Source organism: Tamandua tetradactyla, chromosome 2 (assembly GCF_023851605.1).
Source record: "Tamandua tetradactyla isolate mTamTet1 chromosome 2, mTamTet1.pri, whole genome shotgun sequence".
In the NCBI taxonomy this organism is placed as follows: Eukaryota; Metazoa; Chordata; class Mammalia; order Pilosa; family Myrmecophagidae; genus Tamandua; species Tamandua tetradactyla.
Window position 1 is genome coordinate 199,073,167 of NC_135328.1, and position 9,675 is coordinate 199,082,841.

The 9,675-nt window shown below is 38.9% G+C and overlaps 1 protein-coding gene across 2 annotated transcripts in view; it reads right to left on the bottom strand.

Moving 5' to 3' along the window:
- Positions 1–428, bottom strand: part of WDTC1 (WD and tetratricopeptide repeats 1) — a 123,526-nt gene extending 123,098 nt beyond the window's left edge. For both annotated transcript variants that reach the window (XM_077150688.1, XM_077150679.1), the window contains exon 1: positions 146–428. The gene's annotated coding sequence lies outside the window, so the exon portion shown is untranslated. The remainder of the gene's footprint in view (positions 1–145) is intronic.
- Between the last annotated feature and the right edge of the window lie 9,247 nt (positions 429–9,675).

Consider the following 9,675-nt stretch of genomic DNA (forward strand, 5'->3'; position numbering starts at 1 on the left):
ATGGAGAAAACTGGCTTGATTTGGGGTGTGAGACTGATCATCCTGGCACTACCTCTGCTGGGAGGAAACGTGCTCGCAGATAAATTCCTTCCACCTCCCCTTACCCTCCTTTTTCTCTCCCCTTTTCCCTCTCCCGGGTTCTGACCTGGGCATATTTATGGTTCCAAACAGGCCTGCTGAAGAGACTCCAATAATTAACAATTGTCCTGGTGGGATGACATCCTACGTTGGGTCCTGAAGCCTTCTCCTGGTCTACCACCCAGCCCCCACCCCCACGGGTGGAGCAGATTCATTTCACAGTGGGAGGAGGGGGCAGGCAGAGGGGTTAGGGAGCAATTGCTCAACCTGGATCTTGGCCTTTCGGCATTAGGCGCCACCCTGCCCAGGGGTCTCTGGGATGGGTGGGTTGAAAGGCCCTTACTGGGTGTGGAATGTTGAGGTTATGATGACGTCACAAGGCTGTAACGACCTCAGAACCAGGCAGGGTGTGGTGGCCCTGGCTGTCCCCTGCTAGTGACTGGGGTTCACACCAGAGCCAGGACCCTGGAGACAGAACCTGTGGAAGGAAGGGACAGGAGCGCCTCAGGCAGCTGAACTGTGCGACCCTGGCTGAGTCACTGTGTAACAGGCCACACCCTTGTTCGATTGCCTTCATTTATTCCCCCACTGCCTCAGAGTAAAGTCCCAAAGGCTTAGCTCATTTGGGTGGCACCTGGGCCTGCTGCTCTGCTCCACCCCTTCCCGAGTGCCCTGCAATGCAATCTTATCAGACGGGACTGCTCGAAGAAGCATTTTACATGTGCGTCCGTATAAAGGTGTATGTATATAATATATGTATATTCAGATATATGGTATTTATTGTTTTTCGTCTTAACATTTTCCTTTGGAATGATTTTAGATTCACAGAAAAGTTGCAAAGACAGTCAAGAGAGTTGTCATATACCCCCTCACTCAGTTTCCCCCAGTGGTAACATCCTTTTTTTTTCGCATGGGCAAGCTCTGGGACTCCAACCCAGGTCTCCAGCTCCGCAGGCGAGAATTCTTGCCACTGAGCCACCCAACATCTCATGTTAACGCGGTACATCTGTCAAAACTAAGAAACCAACATCAGTACATTATTATTAATTACACTCCAAGACTCATTTGACTAGTTTTCCCACTAATGCTCTCTTTCTGTTCCAACACCCAGTCCAGGTACTGCATTGCATTTAGTTATGATGTCTCATTCGTTTCTTCTGTCTGTGACATTTCTCAGCCTTAGCCTTGTTTCCTAAGACCTTGACCATCTGAAGGAGAACTTGTCAGGTATTTTGCAGACTGTTCCTTAAGTTGGGTTTGTCTGATGTTTTCCTCATGGACAAAGTGCATTTTAGGGGTGTTTGGAAAGAATACCACAGAGATGTGGTGTCCTTCTCATCACATTACCTGAGGGGGCACGTGCTATCCCATATGACTTATCACGCCGGTGTTATCCATGTCTCTTATCGCCCATTTATTTACTCTAACATGTATTTTTATCAGTATGTACCAATGTATATTTATTTTATATATTATATAAAAATATATATATTATATTTATTCTTTGGATTATAGCCCAGTACTATGTTATTTATTTTGTTGCTTAAGTTGTCTCAGCTTTGGCCATTGGGGGTTCTTTTAGGTGGACTCCTATGTCCCTTTGATATGCATCCCTTACTTTCTGGTGCTATATAATGCTATGAGTTCATTTTATCTTTTCCCTGCTCCAATCCTAAAATCAGCCATTTCTCCAAAGAGTTCTGGTTCCTTTGGTGGGAAAAGAGTATTTACTAACCAAAATCTGGGTGCTAGATGTGCTCAGTACTACTGGAGAATTGATCTATAGGTTTTTTGGGGAGTGTTTTAAAAATTTATTGTGGAAAAATTTCCATTTTCACATTTTCAAGTATACAAATCATTGGCATTAATTACACTCACATTGTTGCGTTACCACCACATCATCCATTGCTAACACTTTTTCATCAATCTAAGTAGAAATTCTGCACCCATGAAACATTGAATACCTATTCACCTTCCCACCACACCTAGAAATTTGTTACCTACTTTCTGTCTCTATAAATTTGCATATTTTAGTTGTTTTATGTAAGTGAAATCAGACAATAATTGTACTTTGGTATTTGCGTGACTTTGCTCAGCATGATACCTTCAAGGTTCCTCCATGTTGTAGCATGTGTCAGAAATTCATTCCTTTTTAGAGCTGGATAATATTCCATTCCGGGAGATTGAATCATAGCTCCCACAAAGGCCACATTCTTCATCTTAATCTCCATTCCTGGGATTCCTGTAGGTGTGAACCCATTTGTGAAGAGGACATTCTGAAGGTGTTATTTGTTTAGGAGTGGCCCGATTGAATCAGGGTGGGTCTTAATCCATATTACTGGAGGCTTTATAAAGAGAAGCAATTCAAAGGAAGTCAGAGAAAGCCATAGAAAGATGGAAGTCGGCAGAAACCAGGAGAGAGAGAGATCGCCAAGTGACAAAGTGATGGTAGGCAGAGATGCAAGCCAAGGAACCCCAAAGGCGGTGGCAAGCCTGCACCAGAACGCTGCAGGCTTTGGGAGGAAAGCATGGCCTTGCCAATGCCTTGAGGCTTCCTCTGAATTGCGTCTCTTTATAAGGCTTCCAGTAATACGGACTAAGGTGCACCCTGATTTACCTAAACAAATAACAGCATCTTCAGAGTGTCCTCCTTACAAATGGGTTCACACCTACAGGAATCCCAGGAACGTAGATTAAGATTAAGAAGATGACTTTTTGGGATATGTGCCAATAAATTTCTGTTGTTTAAGCCAACACACTGTATCATATTTGTCATAGTAGAATTGGCAAACTGAGACATCCATCATATATACACCACATTTTGTTTGTCCATTCAACTGTTGATGGAGATGTGGATCATTTCTGCCTTTTGGTTATTGTGAATAATACTACAGAGAACATTGGTGTACAAATGTCTTTTCAACTCCATGGTTTCAATTATTTTGGATATATACCTAGAAGAGGGTATGCCACATTATATGGTAATTCTGTGTTTAACTTTTTGAGGTAACACCAAATAGTTTTCGCAGTGGCTGCACCATTTCACATTCCCACCAACAATGTATGAGGGTTCCTATTTCTCCACATTCTCACAAGCGCTTGTTATTTTTTTCTTTAATAATAACCATTTTAGTGGATGTGAAATGGTATGTCATTATGGTTTGATTTGCATTTCCCTAATGGCTAATGACGTTGAGCATCTTTCCATGTGCTTAGTGGCCATTTGAATATCTTCTTTGGATAAATGTCTATTCAAATTCTTTGCTTATTTTTAAATTGTGTTGTCTTTTTGTTGTTGAGTTGTATGAGTTTTTATATATTTTGGATATTAAACCCTTATCAGATATATGGTGTGCCAGTCTGAAAGGATGTATGTACCCTATAAAAGCCATGTTTTAATCCTAATCCCATTTTGTAATGGCAGCCATTTCTTCTAATCCCTATGCAGTACTATATGTTTGAAACTGTAATTAGGTCATCTCCCTGAAGATGTGACTCAATCAATGTGGATATTAAAGTTGATTAGATAGAGATGTGTCTCCACCCATTTGGGTGGGTCTTGATTAGTTTACTGGAATCCTATAAAAGAGAAAACATTTTGGAGAATGAGGGCGATTCAGAGAGAGCAGAGAAGAACGACAGAGCCACAAGAAAGCCACCAGAACCAAGAAGCAGAGAGTCCGCCACCCAGCGACTTTTAGAGATGAAGAAGGAAAACACCTCCGGGGGAGCTGGAGAAGAAGCTAGCAGATGACGCCATGTTTGCCACGTGCCCTTCCAACTGAGAGCAACCCGGACTGTGTTCACCATGTACCTTACTCCACTTGAGAGAGAAACCCTGAACTGGATGATTGGCCTTCTTGAATCAAGGTATCATTCCTTGGATTCGTTAGATTGGACATGTTTATAGACTTGCTTTAATTGGGACATTTCCATGGCCTAAAAACTGTTAACTTACAACTTATTAAATTCCCCTTTTTAAAAGTCATTGAGTTTCCGGTATATTGCATTCTGGCAGCTAGCAAACTAGGGCATATGGTTTCCAAATATTTTCTTCCATTTTGTAAGTTGTCTTTTCACTTTGTTGATAATGTCCTTTGATGTAAAAAAAATGTTTTTAATTTTGATGAAGGCTGATTTATCTATTTCTTTCTTATGTTGCTCTTGCTTTTAGTGTAAAGTCTAAGAATCCATTATCTAATTCAAGATTTTTGGGATATTTCCCTATGTTTTCTTCTAAGAATTTTATAGTTTTAGCTCTTATCTTTAGGTCATTGATCCATTTTTAAATTAAATTTTGTATGTTGTGTGAGATAGTGGTCTGCTTTCAATCTTTTGCATGTGGATATCCAATCTTCCCACCACCATTTTATGAAGAGACTATTATTTCCCCATTGAGTGGACATGGCACCTTGTCAAAATCAATTGGCCATACCCAAAAAGATATTATTGGAAGAAATAAAAAAACTGATATATATGTACATGTTTTATATATATATAAAACACACTGTGACATATATGCATATTACTATAATATATACAGTAATATATAAACATAAAATTGCTTGAACTTTATTTTAGTTTCCTGGACTGCATAAGCAATGCCATGAAATGGGTTGGCTTAAAAAAATGGGAATTTATTAACTTATGGCTTTGAGGTTGGGAAAATGCCCAAATCAAGGCATCATCAAAGTGATGTTTCTCTCCAAGACTATTGGCATTCTGGGGCTGTCTGTTGCAACCTTTAGCCCTTAGCTTGCATATGGCAAGGCACATATGGTGTCTCTTGGTTTCTCTCTTCTTTTCCAGGTTCTGTTTTAACATCTTGCTTCATGTGTCATTTTTTTTCTCTTTGAGTTTCATTCTGCTTATGAAGGACTTCAGTAATAGAACTAAGACTCATCCTGATTGGACCTTAACTGAAGTAACCTCATGGAAAGGTCCTACTTACAATGGGCTTACACCAACAAGAATGGATTAAATTAAAAAACACGTTTTTCTGGGGTACATACAGCTTCAAACCACCACAAACTCAATAATTATACTTACGGTGATTATATAAGTGATCTTTGTTCTCAGAAAATGTACATAAGGGGGCTAGGTGTTCAAGGAGCACAATATATCCAATCTATTATCAAATGTTTAGAAAGGAGAGAGGAGAGAGAGAGAGAGAGAGAGAGGGAGGGAGGGAGGGAGGGAGGGAGGGAGAGAGGAAGTGTTAAATGTTGGTGGATCTGGGTATCAGAATGGGGAGTATATTGGATTTCTCTGTATGGATCTTGATTTATTTTTTCAACTGTCCTATAAGTTTGAAATTATTTCAAAATAAAAAGTTATAAATAATCAGTTGGCCATAGATGTGTGGGTATATTTTTGCATTCTCAATTTTATATCATTGCTCTGTATGTCTGTCTTTATGCCAGTACTATGCTGTTTTGATTACTGTAGCTTTGTAATAAGTTTTGAAGTTGGGAAATGTGAATACTCCAACTTCATTCTTCTTTTTTCAAGATCTTTTTCACTGTTCAGGGCTCTTTGCCCTTCCATATGAATTCAATGATTGGATTTTCTATTTCTGCAAAGGAGGCTATTGGAATTTTGATTGAGATTGAATTAAATCTGTGAATCACTCTGTGCAGTATTGACATCTTAACAATATTAAGTCTTCCAATCCATGAACATGGATGTCTTTCTATTTATTTTGATCTTCTTTCATTTCTTTCAGCAATTTTTTGTAGTTTTCTATGTACATGTCCTTTTTATTCTTGGTTATATTTATTCTTAGATAGTTTATTATTTTAAATGCTATTGTGAATGGAGCTGTTTTCTTCATTTTCTTTTTGGATTGTTCATTGTTGGTATGTAGAAGCTCTAGTGATTTTGTGTGTTGATCTTGTACCCCACCACATCGCTCGATTCATTTGTTAGCTCCAGTAGCTTTGCTGAAGATTATTCTAGTTTTCTATACATAGGATCATGTCATCTGTGAGTAGGAATAGTTTTAATTCTTCCTCTCCAATTTGGATGCCTTTATTTCTTTTTATTGCCTAATTGCTCTGGCTAAGAGCAATATTGAATATTGAATAGCAGTGGTGATAGTAGGCATCCTTGTTTTGTTACTGATCTTAGGTGGAAAGCTTTCACCATTTAGTATGATGTTAGCTGTGTTGAACCACCCTTGCATTTCTGGGATAAATCCTATTTGGTTGGGGTGTGTAATATTTTAAATCTGCTGTTGGATTCAGTTTTCTAATATTTTGTGGAGGATTTTTGTACATAAGGCATAATGGTCTGTAATTTTTTTTCTTGTGATATCTTTATCTGGCTTTGGTATTAGGGTGATGCTACCTGATAGAATGAATTAGGAAGTTTTGCCTCCTCTTCAAAATTTTTTTTGGAGGATTTGAGAAGGATGGGTGTTAATTTTTGGAATGTTTTGTAAAAGGAACCAGTAAAGCCTCTGGTCTTGAGCTTTTCTGTTTTAGGAGGTTTTTGATTACTGTTTCAATCCCTTTTCTTGTTTTTGGTCTGTTGAGATATTCTATTCTTGATTCAGTTTAGGTAATTTGTATATTTCTAAGAATTTGTCCATTTCATTTAAGTTATCTAATTTATTTATGTCCAATTGTTTATACTATTCTCTTACAATCTCTTTTATTTCTGTTATGTTGGTAGTAATGTCCCTCCTTTTATAATTTCTCTTATTTTCATCCTGTCAAAAAAGATTCTCATTATTCTGACAAATTGTTTCTAAACTTTATTAATCTCTTCAAAGAACCAACTTTTGTTTCTATTGATTCTTTCTGTTGTTTTTCTATTCTCTGTTTTATTTATCTCCACTCTAATCTGTGTTATTTTCTTCCTTTTGGGTTAATTAGCTCTTCTTTTACTCCAGGTGTGAGATTATACTACTGATCTGAAGGCCTTCTTTTTTAATGAAAGCATCTACTGCTATAAATTTATCTTTGAGTACAGCCATTGCTGCATTCCATAAATTTTTATGTGTTGTTTTCATTTTCATTTGTTTCAAGACATTTCCTAATTTCCTTTGTGATTTCTTTTCTGATACATTAATTAATTATCACATATTTGTGAATTTTCCAGTTCTCCTTCTGTATTAATTAAGATTCTCTAGAGAAACAGAACCAACAGGAAATATCAATAAATATGAGATTTATAAAGGTGTCTCATGCAACCATGGGTATGGAAGAGTCCAAAATCCGTAGGGCAGGCTATGAAGCTGGCAGCTCTGATGAAAGGTCCACAGGAGAGGCTCACTGACTGAAGGAACTGTGAAAAAATCTTTCTTCTTCCTTAAAATTCTTAACTAATTGGATTTGCTTTGTGACCCAAACATAAGAACTTTCCTAGAGAATGATCCATGTGCACTTGAGAAAAATATGTACTCGGTTGTTATTGGCTGAAGTGTTCTATATATTGTGTTAGGTCTAGTTGATTTGTAGTATTGTTCAAGTCCTCTATTTTCTTTTGATCTGCTGTCTAGATGCCCTTAAAACTGTTCTTGAAAGTAATGTATTGAATTTTCCTATGGTTAGTGTAGAACTACCTACAAATCTCTTAATGTTTGCTTCATATATTTGGGGCTCTGTTCTTAGGTGCTGTTTTAGTTTGCAAGCTGCCCGAACGTGATATGCCAGAAATGGAGTGACTTTTTAAAAAGGAGAGTGTATTAAGTTGCAAGTTTACAGTTCAAAGGCCGTGAAAACGTCCAAAGTAAGGCAAGGCTATGAAAATGTCCAAATTAAGGCACCAACAAGAGGTTACCATCACTCAAAAAGGCCGATGAAGTTCAGGGTTTCTCTCTCAACTCGAAAGGCAATGGCAAACATGGCGACATCTGCTAGTTTTCTCTCCAGGCTTCTTGTTTCAGGAAGCTCCCTGAGGGCATTTTCCTTCTTCATCTCCAAAGGTCTCTGGCTGCGTGGGCTCTAAAGCTTTTTCCAAAATGGTTCCTTCTTAAAGAGCTGCAGTAAGCAACCCTACCTTGAATGGGTGGAAGCCATCTCCATGGAAACAATCAAAATGCTCCTAATTAATTAGTTAAGTAATTAATGCCAGCAATAATTGAATGAGGATTAAAGAACATGCCTTTTCTGCAGTCTACAGCAGATTCAAACTGGTGCTTTCTACACTTTGGACATCAAAAAGACATGCTCATTCTAAATGCAAAATACATTCATACCATCACAATATCAGAAAACCTTAAACAATTTTAGTAACAGTAAAAATGCAATACAAAGTCAGAAACAGTACAAAATCTCATTGAAGTCAGCAACAGGCGTGGTCTGTCCTAAGGAAAAATTCTCCTCTGACTCTGGACCTGTAAAACTTAGAACAAGTTATTTGCTTCCAACATACAGGAGAGACAGTCATAGGATAAATATTCCCATTTCCAATGGGATAAATTGGAAGGAACACAGGCGTCACTAGACCCAAGCAGTTTCAAAAGTCTGCAGGGCAAAGCCCATTAGACTTCAAAGTCAAAGTCATTTATCTTCAGGGCTTTAGAAAACGGCAGTCCCATCCTTTCCAAGACCTAAACAGTGGCCCACCTCTCTCTGAATGCAATCTTGGGGGACACTGGGAGACTACCTTTTCCTTGGTTCCACTCTCTCCAAGCATTGGGGCTTCACCCAGGCTCTTTGCCATCTCTGGGGTACAGGTTTAATCCCTCCATGTGGTGGCAGCCAACCTCTCCCCAGTCCCCAAGGAATGTGCTCCACCCTCTCCAAGGCCTGAGGCGGCACAACTCTTCCACTGCAATGAGGTAGAAGGTCCATCCTCTGCCTTCCAGGCAAACTCACCCTCTCTAAGTGCTTGGGTGGGTCTGCTCTCCTGGCCCATGGTATCTTGACTTCAGACTTTAGCTTCCATAGTTCTGCCTCTGAAGTTATTTTTCCTCCAATGTGTCCCTTTTCTGACCCTCTCGGTCCAGACTGGCAGTGGTTCTGTTTATTCAGATCCCATACCCATAACACTCTTGTTGCCTTTCTATGTGGTGGGCTCGCATCATGCCCATCAGCCAAAAGGACTTTTCACAAATTCTTCCTGGATAACTTCATCTCCAATCATGGCTTTTCCTGAAATGGCTGAATGATTCCATGTGTGGTTAAATCCTCACATGGGGCACTATTCTCTGGGGTCTCCCTTCCTGGAAGCCCAGAATTTTCCAGAACATTAATTTCTAGTTTCTTTGTACTAGAAAGAAAACTGAGTTCAGTTCTCAGTTTATCTCTTTCCTGTCACATTTCACTATAAGCTGTGAGGAGAAACCAGGTTGCACTTTCCACATTTAATTTGGAATCTCTTCTGCTAAATATCCAAGTTCGTGGCTTTTAAAATCTGCCTCCCAGCCAAAACCACTAGTCAATTTTGCCAGATTATCTGCCATTTTAAAACAAGGATCACCTTCCTTCCAGTTTAAAATAACACAAGCCTCATTTCTGTCTAGAGCCTCATTAAAGATATCAGAGGTATCTTTAGAGTTCATATTTCTACCAACAGTCTCTTCAAAGTATTCTAGGCCTTCTCTATCAAACTTCTCACAACTCTTCCAGAATCTTCCCTTTATCCATT